This window comes from Corvus kubaryi, unplaced genomic scaffold (genome assembly GCF_017639235.1).
Source record: "Corvus kubaryi isolate FWS band 111438036 unplaced genomic scaffold, C.kubaryi_AGA036_p1.0 37396, whole genome shotgun sequence".
NCBI classification, from domain to species: Eukaryota; Metazoa; Chordata; class Aves; order Passeriformes; family Corvidae; genus Corvus; species Corvus kubaryi.
The window spans coordinates 17,451,392-17,470,504 of record NW_024581135.1 but is presented as its reverse complement, the minus strand read 5'-3'; the positions used below and the strand labels follow the sequence as shown (position 1 = coordinate 17,470,504).

General features: G+C 38.0%; 1 long non-coding RNA gene across 1 annotated transcript in view; it reads left to right on the top strand.

Annotated features, from left to right (window-relative positions):
- LOC121670691 overlaps window positions 1-7,908 on the top strand; it is a 59,849-nt gene extending 51,941 nt beyond the window's left edge. The window contains exon 6 of the long non-coding RNA XR_006018211.1: window positions 2,204-7,908. This is a non-coding gene — a long non-coding RNA (uncharacterized LOC121670691). The remainder of the gene's footprint in view (window positions 1-2,203) is intronic.
- Window positions 7,909-19,113: the final 11,205 nt, after the last annotated feature.

Here is a 19,113-nt window from a genome sequence, read left to right as displayed (position 1 = left end):
ATCTTTGCTTAAGGCAGATTTAAGGACTAAAAACATTCTCTTCCCACCCCTCAATTCTAAACTCCCTCTTCATGGGAGATTTTCACCCCCTGGGCAGGAGTCAGCATGAGGTTTCTGAAGGCAAGTCAATTAGCATTGAAATTTTCCATGGTACCTGTGTTTGGATTGGAAACATTATAAGCAAGCTACCAAAATTGTAGGCTTGGAATGGCTTATTTTGACAGTTGCTATATTTTTGGGGGGTAATCACAAAGACAATAATTATCCCTTCTCAGAATGTAACAAAGTGATAAGACATAAAATGCTAAATAATTCCTGCAGTTAATACTTTGAGTACCAAAGAGAAGTCATGTAATACCTGCTATGGTCAGGTAATATATGGTAAGGAAGGTGGTAGGAGAGACCAAAGATGACATATCACACAAAATCTGGATGTATACAGCTGGCTGTAAGCCTTTATCATATCCTTATGGATACTTCAACGCCATCAACTCCAAAGATGTCCATGGCTAGAGAGCACTTTCTGCTGCTGGTGGTTAAGAGTAGCACTTTGTCAGATTTTAGGTTGGCATTCTGAGGTGGAGGTGCCCCAAGAGGGTCACAGCTTTGGCACTCAGTTCATGTAAACCCCTTTCATTTCTGTGGGTTTTATCACCATATCTCTGGTTTGGTTCATTGAAGAATTTTTATTAGGTATGTACCTCACATTTAGCTGTTTCGGAAGCCACATAGTCAACATTTGGAGACTACAGAGTAGAAGAGATGAAATGGTAAATAATGGAGCTGAGATGATGTGTATTTTGAATGATATATATTTTGTATCATAGTATGCCATTACATAGAATAATATTCACAACGCTGTACAGGCAAGACAAAATAATCTAACAGTACTCAAAGAAGCTAATTTTGTAAGGTTCAATAATAAGACCATTAATATCATAAAAATTTTGAAAGTTATAATGTTACAATGATATTACAATTTTAAATCCATAGTGATACCCCTTCATAGTCTTAGTAGTATTTTTTTCCCTGTATAATTTCATATCATCGGGATACAGTCAAACAAAAATTAGTAAAACAAGTTGCATTTCAGAGAAAGAAAATATTTGCTCATCTTGTCTTGCAGTGTCTGGAGACTTCTGCAATTGTTTACTTGTTCACTTTCTGTAAGCTGTTGTCAGCTCAGCTGTCTGAACTATAGCTTCATTTTTAAATATTTTTCACTGAAAAAATACCAACTAAGTCTCTGAATGTTTTATGTCTACAGCCACATCAGATATCACAACAAAAAGGAGGCTTATGTCTTGAAATTACTCAGTGTTGGCTTCACCCTTGTCAAGGGCTGGCTCCCCATACGGAAGCTGACAGTCAGGTTTAGGGTACAGTAGATATGTTTCATCAGTGAGAGGAATCAAGTTGTGTGTGTGTACAGAGCATGATCTTAAAGTCAGTGATTTCACTGACAAAAACCAAAAGACATCTTTTTCCTTCAGAGCTGTAGACACCTGACTGAAGGTACCTGGAGAGACACCGTAAGCGGGAGGCGCAAAGACAGCGGGCAGAGTGTTCCTACTGAGCATATCCATTCTGAAGGGTTATTCAAACGCCTCTCTACAAAAAAGCCTCAATGTAAACAATGTCAACCGTCTATGAAAGCAGGTGATTTAGGTCACTGAGCAGTGTACCTTGGTTAAATTATATTATTCTTTCAAATACTTAATGTACATCTGAGCTATTCACTTTGCTTGTCTGTAAAATTTTCAGTAAGGAGAACCATCCACTGCTTTAGAAAGGAAAGCAAACAAATGGAGGTGTGCAGTGCCATTGAATATTGGAAAAAATCTTGGGTAAGGAAGACCACACATGATCTATCCAAAGGAGATTTGAAACTAACTGCAAGTGATGAGAAGATACTGAAATTCATGTGAGCATGCCTGAGAACTGTGAAAGAAAGGGGCAAATTTTTATTATTGGGATAAAAATATCACCAAATGTCTCATCATTCTTAGATCCATTCTTATTGCAAGGAGAAGAAAGATTGGGGGGAGGAGGGTGCAGGAAGAAGTAAAACCTTTAAAGAGTGTATAAATGCTGGAAATTCAGTTAAATTTCAAGTTTAAAAGCTCATATTTCACTCTTTGGATTGAAATCAGGCAAAAGCTTTGCTCAAGGAACTTGAAAATCTCTTGTGTCTTTTCTCCAGAGTGACTGGCTGTTACATCTGCACAACTGGGCCAAGGAAGCTTCTGAAATATTGACTATTGCCAGCCTTTGAAGGAGAAAAGAATGTGGAACAAGCAACCTCCTCCTCCTATGTTTTGTATTTGACAATCAGATCCAGTTGCAGACTGTCCTCAGGGGCCCAGGAACTGTGATCTTAGCTCTTTCAGGAGGTCTGCATAGGAAACAGCTCCCCAGAACCACACTGACCCACCAATTAGCAGAATCTTGCACAGCACTCCAGCCACGGAGGAAGGCTTCCCTCGTTACAGACAGCTACTTGGGACGTCAAGGTGGGGCAGCAGCTACCAGTCAGTGTGGCATCTGTTGCGCAATGTGGCTGCTTATGAGCTTAGAAATCCTGCAATCAACTGTATTTCAGCATGGCAAGATGCTGTTACTTTTCTCTGTTTTAGTGGAAATGAGAGAGAACTCAGCTGTGGCTAAATACTTACTGCTTTTTACTATGTTTTCAACACAATCCTTTTATGTGTATGTACATCTCGCCTGCAAACATTCCTACACACTCAACAACAGATGCATTGAGGATAATTCTGCCAATTACAAAGCTACTAGGAGTGCTGTAGTTGAACTCTGAGTGTAGAGCAGCCAGCTGAAGTAGACAACAACAATTTTTGACACAGCTGGTCACGGCTGACATTTCTGTTCTTGATCCACTGAGTCATCTGAATCCTGTAAGAACATTCATCATGGAAATAGTCTGAAACAGAGAAATAGCCTGAGCTCTCCTGCAGAATCTATTCTTGACCCAATCTGCAATGTTAAGAAAGGGCTCTGATAGCTGCGTATTTTCTCTTCACTCATAAGTAATAGGGGTGCACTGCTTGCTGGTCCTAGTCCTTGTGGTCACAGTGGGATTGTCACTGTTTTATTAGTTACTTTTGCACTTTCTGATGTTCCTGTAAAACAACATTCTGTTTCAGGAGATGTGCCTGTCAAGGAAGCGGGGAGAAAGTGGATGACATGATGAGTGGCTTCCAACACTTTGTTTATGTCTCCATGGGGTGGAAGCATTTTGTTAACTCTGCACTCTCAATGTGGATCAGTCACTGCTGCCAACATAAATAATTTCAAATATTTCACTGAGAATTGCTGCAAAGCTACAGGAGATTTTCTGCCTATATGACTGAGATTGTGTCTCCTTTGATTTCAACTTGATTTAATTTTGTAGAAGGAGAGGCAAATACAGGATGAGTGATAGTGCAGCCCTCCAACTTGCATTATTGATACTTCCAAAGTGTCCAGTTCAAATGGGGGCAGAATGTTAACAGAACTGAGAGTATCAGTCTAGTGGCTGAAGGACAAAAATAAGCTGCCTTTTTGATCTTTGCTGGTCAACAAAAGCATGCTTTGCTAGCTCCAGAAGTCTTTCATGTGAGAGAAAATGGACAGAGATGAAAACCTGTGTCTGATCTAACACTTTGGCAAGCTTTATTTTCTTACACCCACAGGAGAAGATTTCTGGCCTTGCAGAAAAATGGACAGAAGTAAATCAGAAGTCCCTTTCTGCAATGTAGAAAGTCACTGGTAAAGTTTATTCTGTGTATAAAACACGCTCTGTATCATGCTTAAAACTTTGGCCTCCACTGAAATTAGACTGGTCAGAAAACTGGAGCCTCCGGGCATAAACCAGACCCTCAGTTCTCTAAATGGACCACAGTGCAAGATTTAGAAAAAATGTTTACTATACTTGTCATCACTTTTCTGGCATATTTTGTTTGGAGAAGCTGGATCAGGGAGAGCTAGAAGCCCGATAAATTTCTCTAACCACTGACTTGGAGTACATATACCTGAAACTGAGCAAGTAATTCAAAATAATTTTTCAGATAAATTCATTTTCTTATTTATTTTCTGAATGTAAAAAACCTGTGAGAAAGTAATGAGTTCCATTAATTCACTAATTGTTTGAACCTACTCCACATACTCTGATATTTTTATTACCTTAGAATGGAGTGATCGGAAATAATTTGTTGAGTTATTTGCATTAAATGTCTGTCCCTGCTTCGATGAGCATTGCTGTGATTGTGAAGATAAAAAGATGGGAAATCTCTGAGGCTTTTGTATTTTCAGACAATGAGAACAGATTAGGGACCAGGAAAAAAAAAATGAAGATTAGGGGATTTTCGAAAAATAAACCTGGGTATTGCTGGTGGTTTTCATGTCAGAAAAAGATGGAGGTTTTTTGATTGTGGTACATTTATTTCTCTCAAGTTTAGAACCCATGTAATGGTCTATTATTCTCAGTGGGTCACTCAGGTAAGGCTGACCTGGACTGCAGCACAGTGCAAAGAGCAGGTGAGAGAGTTTCATGGTAAAGGAGATGTTCAACTCAAGCTTCTCCTCTGTGAGTTTTACCGTTTTCATCCTGCTTGACATTTCTCAGAGTAAGCTGTATTACAGATTAGTAGCCCTTGGCAGTAGGCTGGAGAAAGATGAGATTTTAGTGTGATATGCTACACAGGCATGGAGGGGAGGGAAACAAAGAATATGTGTGAAAAATTGAAATGACAAGGTCATGTTGATAGCTTGGTTGTGGGAGCTGCCACGGTAGTTTGTTGCATTATGATTAGAGATGGGCCAACTAGCATGAATGAGATGAAAGCTGGTTTGAACTCCTCTAACCAGACTGAAGAGGAGCCCATGGTAAGGCTAAACCCATCTAGCACTGGTAGGCTTGGTTTCTCAACTTTAATGTGAACTTCTGCTTCTGATAATTTAGCTCAGAATAGAAAACAGGAATCTAGACAAATATTCAGGACACTCATCTGGTCTAAAATCCTTCAATCTGGAAAACTTGATTATATAAAAACATATAAAGACATTTTCATATCATTCCCAGCCTTCCATCTATGACAAAGAGCTCCATATCCTTGTTAATAACCATCCTGTTAACAAAATGAAACAAAGTCTGCAAAGCTTTCAAATTTCAGCACAAGGTCTTTTTAATTATGAAGCACTCAGCTGAGATGCCAAGCTTCTGTCAAAGTGTGAGTGTGAGAGAGTAGTCTGCGTACGAGGACTTGCAGTGGGAACTGCACTGAGGTAAGCCTACAATCCCTCTGTCAGCTGTCTCTCTTCTCTTTGGCTTTATCCTGTGGGAAGTAGCTTTACATTCAGATTCAGACTACAAGGGATTCTGCGAAAGCTGAATTTCTGCACTGGCCGTGCTTATTCTGCAGTGTATGTCACACTCCCTGCGGTGAGGGCTAAGTTCTCCCTATTTTGTGCAGCCTCTGTCTAATGCAGACAAAATTCCTCCTTCTCACAAAGATTCCAGGAGACAGCAAAGGCAGAGAGCAAGGGCAAGTGGAGACAAGCATTGCAGTTTACCTTGGACTCCCTGTTTTGAAACACTTGCCAAGCTCACTGGGGTAATAGTTGTGATTTGGTTGAATAACAAAATCCATATCCAGCCCATTTCTGAAAAGTGCAGTCAGCAGTGTAGGATTCTTCTCTTCCTTTTGCCTTAATAATGTCACTCCTTAGTTCTTGGTTGCAGATATTCATGATGATACAGTGGGGCAGAAATACACAGGAGCCCAGATTGTTTTGAAGTGGCTCTAGAAGTCACTGAAACAATGACCTATATTGGTATAGGAAACATTTTCCTGACCATTTTCATCCTCAGTGTGCTTTACAGACCTGAGAGCTCCATCTCTTTGAACTGTGCAATGCAGAGCAGAAAGCAGCTTCTCAGCTGAGGCTGCAGGGAACACTCTGCTACGTGAGGACTGGAAGGATGAGCAGAGCTTCTCACCCATATCTGGATAAAGGATTACCCCTTAACACGTTTTCCCTTTCTTCCCCTCCGTTCCATTCCCCTCCCAAAAGTATACAGCAATGAAAGGTAACAGGTCTGTCAGACTCCTTTTCTCTTTTACTTGGAGGTAAATGAATCTGACCTAACATTTAATGAAATCTGCTTTAAACAGGATGAAGACAGCAGCTTGGAAAAACAGAAAAATAAAAGAAAAAGAAAGCTTTCTTCTTCATATGTAAATTTTCTGCAAAGAAAATAAAACTTGAAATTAAGCTTACTTGTGATTTTGAAATGTATAGTTTATTATTTACCCCCAATTATTTTCTTAATGTCTGGGTTTCCATAGTCTAGTAAAGTCACTGCACTTAAAAGGACCCTCTAAGAGAGGTGTTTGGGTTTTTTAACAAATTATCATCCATTTCTGCAGATTAAATAATGCTTCTGAAAACATGATGCAAGGCCTCAGAATACTGTCCATTGATACCTGCAAAGTCCAATGAACTCCTTACTAGATACTTTTTTGACTTTGTAGTTACCACAGTCTGATTTATTATTGTAACAGATTTACTTGTATGGAAAATTAACAGGCATTATATGGCTCTCTATATAATCCATAAATAATGCTTTCTTCTTCGGGGAGTTTAAAGACACATGACTTCGATGTTACTGAAGATTGTGTCATAATCATCAAATGGAGCTGGTGCCAAATAAACCAGATGGAGCTTTCACTCAAAAACCTGCATTTATTTTTGATATCTGTGGCGTATTTTTAATCCATGCAACTTTTAATAGGATAAGGTAAGAAGAAAGATCTGCTCCCAGAGAAAAAAGAGAACCATTAGAAGCTCTCATCTTATTATCTGACCTGACAGCACAAATAGATGATGGGAAAAAGTCAAAGTACAATACCCAACTCCAAGTGGAAGGGATTCATTTGATGCTTTCTGCTGGAGCAGAAGATGGCATGAATGATTATTTCATCCTCCTATACTATGAAAAAATTCAGAGTATTTTAATTTATCTGTGCACATATTACTCCTTAATTATACTTGATTACATTGCTATACTAGCACATTTCTTTTTCTGTCTCTTTGCAAGAATATATATAATTTTATTGAATACATAGCTTTGCCTCTATCTCAAATTGCTTTTATATGCATCTTTGTCTACACTGTATTATATTCTGCCTGTAGTACAAAAGAGACAAAAATAAGAAGTTTGATAAATAACCAATATGTGTCACTTTTTTGCAAGATGTATGACATAAAAAAGCCCTACAGCTATAACTCACTTTGGCCTTCTAGAGACATGGGGAGACATAGGGAATATATATATATATAAAGAAAAAATAAACTCCTATTTAATTGCTTTTGCTTTGTTTTTTTCCAAATGCCTCTTTTTTTCTCTCCTTTTTTTCTTTTTGTAGCGGTAGTCCCTGTCTTTTCTACTAAGTGAACATGGATAATCTGAAATAATACTCCACTAAGTTTCTTTTAGTATTTGAATGTGTGAAGACTATTGTATGAAAAATTACATTGCTTCTCTGAAAGCTGTTCAGCCTTATGTGTAATTTCCTCTTATCTTCTCTTTATTCACGTGTGTTCTCCTAAGAGAAAAAAATAACTGTTTGTGGCCTAGGATGTATTCTTTTGTTATTGAGACAGATGAAAATTCTGTATGCCAAATGCTCTCATGTTTATAGAGAACAAACAATCCTACACATTCCTTCCCTGTGCCTGTACAGCTCCCTTTCAATCAGTTCCCTGAACTCCTATAACATTGGAGACTTTCTGCCCCACTTGCAGAGACTGCAGGCATAGGTTGGAGCCTACTTCCTTTGCCCTTCAGAATATAAAGAATATAGAACACAGAAACCAGGATTTTGCCATTTAATTTTTTTATTTTGATTTCCCAGATAAAATTTTTGAACAAGATCTGAATTTTGCCTTACTGTGTGCAATGTTAGTAGAATTTCATGGTAATGAGCTGAATGAATTGTAAGGGGAGGTTTTCATACTTGATGCTGTAAATACATAACATATTATTGCAATTCATATCATATGTGATTTTCCAATTAAATTTCTGACAGATGAAAGGTTGGGTTTAAGACTGACATATGAGGACTCTTCCATAGAATTCGGGTTATGCAAGAGAAGTTAATATCTGAGTATGGGAGAGTCACCTCTGAGGATTGAGCTGGTGGGCTCAGTCCTGTGCCACTCACCTCTCCACGCCCAGCACTGTAATCAGCAAGTCTCTACACAGAGGAGAAGAGCTAAGCAATCAGGGTGACTTAACCATCAACTTGACCTTTAAGATCCCTTCAGAACAGGTTTGATCCACACTGATTTACTTTATCCTTCAGACCATCAGATCTGTATAAAAACCCTGATTGACCAGAAGTAATTATTTGATGCCTTATGTTAGCAAGGTCTCAAGGCCCAACATGGAAACTGGGGGTGAAAGTCACACCTTATTGAAGTCAAAGGGAGGATTGCTTTCAGTGGAACTGGGATTTCACCCAGCAAACCATACCAACAGTGTTTGGGTCCTACCTATGTCTGAAGGCATGTGAATCTTTCTGTGGTGCCCATCATACTACATAAAGGTATCTTGCAAGCTAGTCTGATATCTTCATCTAAAAATAGGAGATTTCATTTTAAAAAATGTATAGTGATGGCATAAATTATGTACTGGATTATTACAAAATGCTGTGTCACCTGGTATGATAATTATATTGTTCTGTCATTCCTTTGGTAATGAAAGACTTCACTTATTTGTATGTTATTGTTTTACTGAGCATGAGGAATACAGCACATTGGGGGGGAAAAATGCAAAAACCAACATTAGGCAGTTATCTTACAGACATAGGAGCAAATAACATAGACATTTGTGATAATCACCAAAATTTATCCTTGGATTTCCGTAACTACTTCTTAGTAACTTTAGTCATTTTGTTTCCTCCCTTACAGCTCCTGCAAAGGTTATTTCCATAACCTGCCCCTTTCCGGGGCAGATGAATCAGCTGCCTGTGTAACTCCCTGTTTTGTCTCTAGGGGTAGTTTTCTACCTATATCTTGATCCAAATATGTTGGATTCTTTCCAAAAACTGCTGAGAAACTAGACTTCTCTCAGTCTTGTAGCTGAAGAGCTGATATGCAGATGCCTCAGTAAACATCAACTATTATGTAACAAGATTGCTAGGCCAGTGTTAAAAATATATTTTGCTTATTCTGATTTGACTCTAATTATGTCATGCATGAAGTTCTATTTGCTTAGGAGACAGTCTGTAAACAATTTAAATTACTCTCACCTATGTACCTACTCCAGACATTGAGGATGGGCTGCTACAGAGTACTAGGACATGTATGGACATAAATTCCTAAAAATCACAGAATATTACCGAACTCAATAAAATTGTAGAAGACAAAGTTCTGAGAACACCTTTCCCAAAGCATTGGCATATCCTACATATGACTTTGTTACTGAGTTTTACACTAACATGGTGCTCCAAGTATGGCATTAAGTGGGTTTATTCACAGACATGACACTTTCTCCAAGGCCAATTCCTATTTGTGACATGCAAAACCAGAGATCCTTCTTCGCATATGATTTATTCTTATCCACCCATAAACATAAAGAAGTACAATCTAACTTCTGCTGGGAGAAAGAGAGAAACTTTTAAATTTAAATAGTCGGCTTGAAATAGTAGACAACTTACAATTGGTCTTGAAAACAAAATAAATTAAATATTTTATAATTTCTTATTTTCTATATTAGGTATACAAACATATACACTACAATATATCATAATTACACATTGCATTATATTAATACAATATACAATATATTAATTTACATGTTTTTCTATACTATACGAATAATATATAGAAAATATTTCATATTCATAGATATATATTTTACAGAGGATGTTATATAAACTAGAAATAAGTTATTAAATACAGTTATATATATGAATATGGTATATTCATTTATATAATATATTCCCACATTCCCTGATGAATGATTCACTCTCTCTCCTGGGCAGGATTTCTAGGATAATATTACACGGTTCTAGCATGGATACATTGTGCAGCCACCGAAGATACTAATCACAGAAGAAAGTGGTATAGAAACTCATATTGATGTTTTGCCTTTCCAAAGGAAGTAATTGACAGCAAAGCAAATTTCAAGGTCTGGTTGCCAACATACTCAATTAAGCAGAATTTGGAGGAGGAGGAGAAGGAGGAGGGGGATGGCTGGAAACTCCCAGTCATACTACAAATGTCAGCTATCTGTTGTCAGAGACCTGGTGACGTTGAACCAAACTGTGAAATATGTGTAATTCTTCAAACATTGCTGATGATGTAGCACCAGATTTTTATTTTTTTGTGTGTGCATGTGACTGCTTTTGACCATGACAGGTTTTCATAAATCTGGTGTCATTACAGAACACATGACTTGTGTCACCACTGCTACAACAAGAGAAATCCATCACAGACCAAAGTGCCAGGAAAAGTCCTATTCACTATATAAGCCCCACTTAAGCTTTCCAAATACAGCTTGACTGGAATTTAAGTGGGCCATAGGCCATGTTTTGCCTCCTATACAAAGGCATGCATTTTAGACTGTGAAAACAAATTAAAATATAAAGCATTTTCTACTGTAACATGAAGCTATCTGAAGTCACAAGGCCATTCAGAGCTAGACATCTTTGCTAGTATTTTACCATGAAGGCCATGTTAATTTTTGTAGAATATGAAAATAAACAATAAAACTGTCCAGTATTATTTTAATACTTTTATTATTAGACCTTCAACCTACAGACTATATTAGATCTATCTGAACAGAGTTGTCTGTATCCTTCTCAGACCACAATCTCTTTGAGCAAGGATCATGCCTGTCTACTTGTTTATACGCTCCCTAGATTGTTACAGGCTACAAAAAAACTTTTCTACTGTGAGACATCTGTTGAACTCTGAAAAAAACCCCACATTTATTCATCTCTATATGTAGCATGCATATATATATATATATATATATATATATACTTATATAGACACACACATAAATATAGAAACCAATAAATACATATATTTGCTTACAGGAAAGTGATTGGCTACTTCACTGGAATGCTTCCTGACTTAGGCAGCCTCTTCATATAATACTACATTCTTTTTTTCCTTTCCCAGTATTTAAATGTAATGCTAGCTGCTATTTTTAATGTGCTTCTTATAATAAGCAAAAGTCTAGGACACTTTAAAATAATTACACAGTGATAAAAACATGTAATGAGCAATTTAAAGCCTATAGAGATATTTATGTCATCCCATTCTTTGCAATGAGCAAAATCCTTTTTGTGATTGATTTCAGTAGATTCCAGCATCTGCTTTCTTTCCTGAATTTTAAACATGTTGATTTTACTAAGCAGTGCAGCCTTTTATACCTACTTATCTTAATGCAGTAAAGTAGGAAACTCTGTACCTCTAGAGACCAACTATCCCCACTGAGGTGCTTTGAATTGGCTGTGTGATCCTAAAGATCATTTTTATTCCACTGATATTAATTTCTCCCTATTTCAATAAAACAATAGAAAATAAAATATTCTGTTCATCAAGGCGCATGTACCTAATTTCATATAATATTTCATTTGAAATTGTCTCATATTATTCTCTCTGATTCTGTTAAAAAAATCACTATAGTGGGAGAAAGTCAAACTAGAGATTATATTAGGCTGAGGCAAATGGTATTCACCTTTTATAGTCCCTATGTTTTATAATGAAGATACTTCATTGAAACAATGATGCATACTTCAACAGTTCCCTGGAGAGCAGTGAATCCTGTTTGGAGAGATTCATGAATATGTGCATTAGCACAATCCAACTGGAACTTGCCCTTAAAAACGAACCACAAGAGAAGCTGATCAGTTCCCGCTTATGTATATAATCAGAAGGTTATCATATTATCTCCCCCTCCCCAGGGAAAAGCAGATGCATATTCTTCTACCACTGTAAGAAGAGAAATGCCAAAGGAAACAACAATCTCCCCCTTCTATGCTTTCAGCAACATTTACTCTATGAATCCAGAAAGGCCTTTTAGAACAAGAGGAGGAGCCTCTCTAAATGAGGATTTATTTTGCATACAATTAGTCAGAGTGTAAACCTTTTTAAAAAAATTACATCTGCATTAATTTAGTCAAGGCCATCAATAAACCAGAAGTGAATTCAAAGACTGCTATAAATGGCAGAGAGATGAGACAAACACTTCACAGAGTCAAGGTTTGCGAAGATATACATGAAGCTCTGTGTCCTGAAGATGAATGAGGAACACTTGGCAGTTCTTGAAGCAGTAGTTTATTTAAAGTACAAAAAATTCAGTGAAAAATACTTCTGGCCAGCAGTTGGTGCCCAGCTTTCAAGAAAAATGGCAGACCACCACCAAGCTAGTGACAATGATAAAGAATAGTCACAAAGATTTGCAGATTTATCTTTAGGTTTGTAGCAACCTCAGCTCCGTGAAAAAGCGTGTAGCGGTGAGACTCCTTACCACCTTTGAAAACAAACTAAAAAGAGCTACTGCTGTGTCTTGGTGCACATTATTAAGTAGTCATTACACATACCAGACAGTAGCAATAAACTTTATCATCCAAAATGAGCAATCATTTGATCTAAGCTTGGAAAGATTAAACAGTGCAACGAAACCAGAAAGAAAAAACAAAATTATCAATCACCTTCTGGATAAAGCATACCACTGCCTTATTACCACCTCTTCCATACCCTCTCAGTCTGTAACATTTGTACCCATTTATATTAGTAGGTAACAGTGCTAAATACAATGTAGATTTTGCTTAAAAAGATCCCTCCAATTTTATTACAGTCAAGAAAAATTCTGATGCCACTGACTGACATGTCTAATTTAAGTTTTCAAAAAGTCATTACTAAGACATCTGTGAAAATGAATTTGGAAAAATTCTTGCAAGATGTAGCTTCATCTCACCGAAAGCCACAAAGATCGTAGTTTTTTTATTTTTAGGAATTTTTTCAGGTAAGTATCAGGAGTTCAGCCTTGTTTTTTGCAGCCCTAAGATCCTGCATTCAAAAGCTTTCTGGATGTCTATGGTATTTTGTGTGCTGGAAGCAAAAAACACTGCATTTCTCTGTACTAGTTTTTCCACTATTAGGGGAGAAGCATTATGCCTTCTAAGTAAGATATATAGAGATGGCATAATTATACCCTCTAAAGAGGATATAATCTCATAATTGTGCAGTTGAGTTATCCTCAGATTGCACCACAAACCATTCTTGTATGCCTGATAGACTAACACTGGGCTCAGCCTCTAGTTTGAGGGTATTATTTTTACTTAAAAGCTTTAGTATCGAACACACGTATTCGTACGTTGGTTTGTGTGTATGAAGTACCCTATTTACTAATACAGATCTGCCTATCTGGTTAGCTTTTATTCACATGCACACAGATATACACAAACCAAGCACTTGAGACACTCAACCGTTACTTTTTTTTTTCCACAGCTAATAATGACTCTTCACCACAAAAAAGAAAAACACTTTTTTTAAAATGCAGTGGTGGGGGGAAAGGCTAGCAGGTTTATTTTGCTTAACTTGCTGTGGTGTGTCACATTCAGCTCTAACACTGCAGCTATTACCATATGTCATCAAATAACCAGCATAAGCAGCTGTGTTGTTCCTCCACACTGACCCCATCGAGAAGTTTAGAGACCAGGAGCAGGGTGATACCTATTTCTAGCCCCACACAGTCATGCACATGCTTATGCACAGCTCAAGGAAGTTTTAAAATGAAAAGAAATATTTCACCCTACTGAATAGTTCCCCACTTCTATCTCTTGTTTCTGCAGGACGCATCGTTGCACAGAAATATTTGCCAAATATATGGCAAAACCCATTAAATTCTGATGTTTCTCTGGGTGCAGTAAAGATACAACACAACAACTACATGTATGTTTTTACATCTATATATGCTTTTGTCCCTGCTGTTTGCTGAGTTTTTGAACTTGTGCAAAAAGCAGTTTTCACCAGTGTAACAGTGATGTTTAGTGAAGACAAAGCTTGTTCATCACAGCAGGGGGACAAAGGGGAGGGGGACGAAGGTCAAAGGGTAAATTCCAATTGCTGAGACATGTTTTTATGAGTTGAATCTTAACCATGTGATAAGCAGCATTCAGAGTCTGAGCAAAATGGAGTAGGGAATCTTACTTATCTGGGGGAACATTAACAGACCACTGTTCAGGTTTGATACCTGGCTGACAAGAGCCGGGTTCTTACTTTCCAGTGGTTGCTTTCTCCTATTGTTCTAGTTGTCAAATGTTCTTAGGTAATTAACATGTTCCTTCAGCCTCTGGAAATGGAGAGGAAAATGAGTGCTTGGTTTCTGCTGTATGCATGGCAATTACTTCTGTTTCACAGAGTGCCTTTGATTCCCAAGATACACAAAAGGTGCTCGTGCTACCTTTTTGGTAGAAACAACAAGCAAGAAGGAAGTGGTTTCCCTTATGTAGGTACAGAAGCACTGTGGGAACTGCAACCACTGGGTGTGAAGGGGTAACAGCAGCAGCTGTTCCAAGGACAGGTGTAGCAGATTTTCCACTACCTCTTACACAAATAGGATAGGATAAACCTTTGCCCTCTTGGCGGATCCTTTTCCCAGTGGTGAGCAATGCTACTTCTCCTCTTTGTCCGTTTTCTTGACAGCTACATTGGTAGGAGTGCATGAATCCTGCATCCAGGTAAATGGTATTGGTAATATCCTCTTAGAGGATGGGGACACTGATTGTAGCTGTGCTGCTACTGAACTGATGAAGATCTGCTAACCACTATCTCTGCACTATCTATTAGTAGCTGAGCCTAAAGGACCATAAAGATGGGATTTTGGTAAGCAGAGACACCACCCCTGCTGAAACTCCCTAAAGATGTGTCATTAGAAGAATTCAATGAACTGAGTGGGAAAAGTTAGCTGGTAGCTCTATATCTGGCCTTGCTAAACCGATTTCTCAGCTATTATTGTTTGATGTAAATGAGTGCATCCACACCAGTTTATCCTTGCAAAGATATTAATCTGTTGGTTTTGTACAAGTTGTAGGAGTACTGCCAGTGATACCACAAATTAGGCCAAACAAAAATAATGAGCCACTTAAATGTTGTGTTACTATATATGAAAGAAGGTTTAGAAAACAAGGTCCTCTCCTTGTCCTGTTCTTAAAGCTCTGTGAACACTGACAGTAATTTAATATAACCAGAACCCACCCACACTCTTTGATTCCTGTGTTTTGACAGACAATTTACCAGTTCCTCAGTTGCTCTAAATCTGCAGTTTCATTTCAGTCACTGGAGCTACATCAGTTTATTCCACTTATGGACCTGATCCAACACCTTCAAATAGCTACAGGAGGAGAAGATTTCTGCCTATTTTGTCCTGCTTCACAGTATCTGCTCCCTATGTTTTCTCATATAGCAAATATGACATAATTTTCTCACCAATTACTGTTACAACTACCATAAGTGGTGGAAAATATGTCATGCAAGCCTGATCCTAAAATAAGCACCTCAAATGAGTAAATGCTACTGACTTTTAAGGACAATTCCCTTGAGTTTAAGTTTATAGGATTATTGCTGGAGTTTGTACGGTACAGTCCACTTCAACAGTACAATTTATTAATGGGAGTAATTGAAATGTATCTTCTGCCTATGAACAGAGCTGTAACATTCACATCCAAATACTGATGATGTCACATATCCCCTGAAGGTCCAAATCTTTCTAAGTGCTTCAGGAGAGATAAGAGATTAACAGCCTGAAGAAATAGTACTACTATGAGCTCTCGTGTAAGCTTCATATTTGTCCTAGAAGAATCAAAATGTAGTAATGGGGCATATTTTTCCACTTCTTAGGTTTCCATTGCAATATCTTTCTTCTCTACCACTTGTATAATTGAGTTTCCCTATTTTGGAATGGGTTCACTTGACCCCAGAATAACCTAAAATATTACTAAATTATTTTCATCATTTTCTAAGGAAAAAATGATTTCCTTTACTCCTAGTGTCAGCAAATAATAAAATATTGTTGCTTTGCTGATAGCACAGCAGACAAAACCCATAAACCTAAACAGACTATTTGCAATGCTAAAAATTGACTCAAACAGAAAGCAAAATTAACTTTTTAATTTTGTTTAAAGCAGAGATAATAAATAATCTCCAAAGCCAAACACTGTTAAAAATCTTATTTTAAACTAGGGAACATTTGACAGCATTGAAGGTTTCACACAGCTAAACAAAAGCTTTCTGAGGGAAGTTTCAGAAGGCATTTCTTTATGCTTTGTCCATATTCTAAGTGCCCTCTACTGCCAAAAGAGCCGTACTACAGAGAAAACCAGCTCGGCTGAGAGAGCAAGTAGGAACCCACCCAGGGACTGCTGGAAAGGAAGAATTTAATACTTCCCGGTACTGCTTTTCAGCCTATATGGAGCTGGACTTGAAAGCTATCAGTAATAAGATGTTGCATTTTTTATAAGAAGAAAAAGGAAAATTAATCCAGTGGTGAATGGAAGTATGTAATCATTTATTTCTCCTGGCAATGTGACTTGTTCCTTTCTGCAGCTTGCTGTTCTCCATTGGTTTCTCTACCTATTTGTGATGTCTATTTCGGCATTTGAGAGAAATATTTCCCGAGACCAGCTGTGCCCGTGCCTAACATGCAGGCAAGTTCTACACTTGTGCCCAAGTACAAAGGCCAGTCAGGCAGAGGAGGAAGGGAAGCCCCTCCCTATGGAGCTGATGGGGTGCAGTGGCTGGGGAAGTTGAAGCAATGTAATCAACACTGTATGCACTCTCACCACAGACGAAATTCTTTCTGGGGCACAGGGAGGTGTCTGAGCCAGGACTTGCTCCCCTGGGAAGGAGCTCTCCTCCTTCCAAGTTAGAGCCACTTGCTGTGCACAGCCCAGCCCTCAGTGAGCTGCTGTGCATTCCCTGTGTGCTTTGCACTGCATTTCTCAGCAGAATTACTTTCATTTTTTTTACCAAGCTTATATTGTTCAACAGGGACCAAAAGTGGCTTAGGAGTTTCTGGGTGTTATTTCCATACAAAGCAGTCAGACAGAGAAAATGCAGGTCTGCACTATGTGTAGCTGCAGATCCGATCGTGAAAGTCACTTCTGAAAGCAGCAGGAAAAAAAGACTCACCTATAACTCAACTTTGGCCTTTTTAAAGTTAGAAGTGCATGTTTGTGTATTCTAGATAGTGCATTTGAAAATCTGTATTGTACGTAGTGTAAGAACATGCACATATAGTAGTGCATGTATGTGTGTACATATATATACACATATATATATGTGTATGTCTGTGTTGTGTATTTGTGGTGATGGATAGTCCAATCACACTGGCCAAGCTGTGAACAAACATAAACCCTAATACTGAAGTCCCTGGTCAGATTAACCCTTCATCTCCCAGCACACCTGGCAGTGCACTGAAAAATTCCCTGACAGTTTCCTGTCTCCTGCAGAGGTCAGTTTGAGTTCAAGTACAGTGTCGGCATTTGAAATATACAGGAATCCTTGAAAAGTGGGAATTATGGCCATTTGTTGATGGTGGGAAGGCCTTGCTGGTTGCTGAAGTGACCAATGCTGTGGGTCCAGCTCCATCTTGGGGACTATTGAAGCTGCTGGGAGTTCCCAGTGCTGCAACAGCCAGCACTTCATTATAAAGAAGTATCTGAGAAATTACTTTTTTTTTTCTTTTTTCTTCCTTTTCTGATTTACAATATGAAAGACATTCCATAGACCTGTGTGACCTCAGGGTGATATTGAAAAACTATAAAAGCAAGAGCTCAGCTATATTCTCTGCTCTTCCTCATGAACGTACAGGATTATTTTTTACAGGATATTCTGAAGTGCCATGTCCAACCTTGTTTAAATAAGGAAAACTACAGGAATGAGTTTGCTACCTTTGGGAAAGGCTTTGAAACCAATTTCCCTTGCAAAATATGGGATAGCACTTTTTAATGATTTTGCTAGGACTTAGCAGAATTCTGAAAAACAAACAAAAAAATTAAAATAAATTAAGTCTATAGATTATAAAGTCAGTTCTTGGACTTGCTAGCTGAGATTCCTCAATAAGCAGTTCATATTGAAAGTGAACAAATTTATACACTGAACATAAGGAGGCAGGTGTTTTCAAGAATCTTTTGCTTCTAGAAATACTCTCATGTTTTACCATGTAATTAAAATTATACCAGCCATATGAGATAGAGCTGAATTATCTTCCACAATATATATATACATATATATATATATTTATATGACGCTTCTGTGCATGTAAGACTTATGAGGCTGCCTCCACTTGAAAGTGAGGCACTTTGTTTCAGTAACTGTAAATTTCAGCATGATTTTGATCCTTCAAGCTTTCCAAGGGCAGGACATCAGCCCTCATCTCAGTGCAGATGCTCAACAGATTTTATTGTTTGAAGCTCATGCTTAATTTGTCTTTTGTTCCTCTGCTGAGAGTGGAGACAAAGGTGTTGATCATTTCTTACCTCTATGGATGGATTTTGTTCTGGATGCAATAGTTTGAGGTGACAAATTTGACTACAGGGAGAAAACCAGACACTAAAGAGCTCTTCAATGTAGTATAGGCAGACTGAACAAGAAGCTGTGGTTTCAAGTGGAAGTGAGCAAAGTCAACTAAGCAAGAACTGTGTATAAAACAAAACCCCACAACTCTTCTCCAAGTTATACAAGCTCCTAGTATCTTCAGATAAAAACTGGATATTTTCAAGGAAGTTACACTCTTGTCAAGCAGAAGTTATTTGCTTTACTACAGAGGTAACTGGGTAGAATTCAGTGGCTTCTGATGCCCCGGTAGTATGTTGGATTACATTGGTGGATGGCAAAAATCAGAACTGATGATATTCAGTAGACCACTCTAGCCAGAGCTCTATGAACATTTGCACATGGAGATGCACTAGATATTAATGACATTGGCTTCTCACAGCCTGTGTCAGATTTGATTCAGGGACTAGATTTGAAAGGTACGTGAAATGAGATATAAAAGTAGCTGCAAGCAATTTACTCCATCTTGAATTCTGC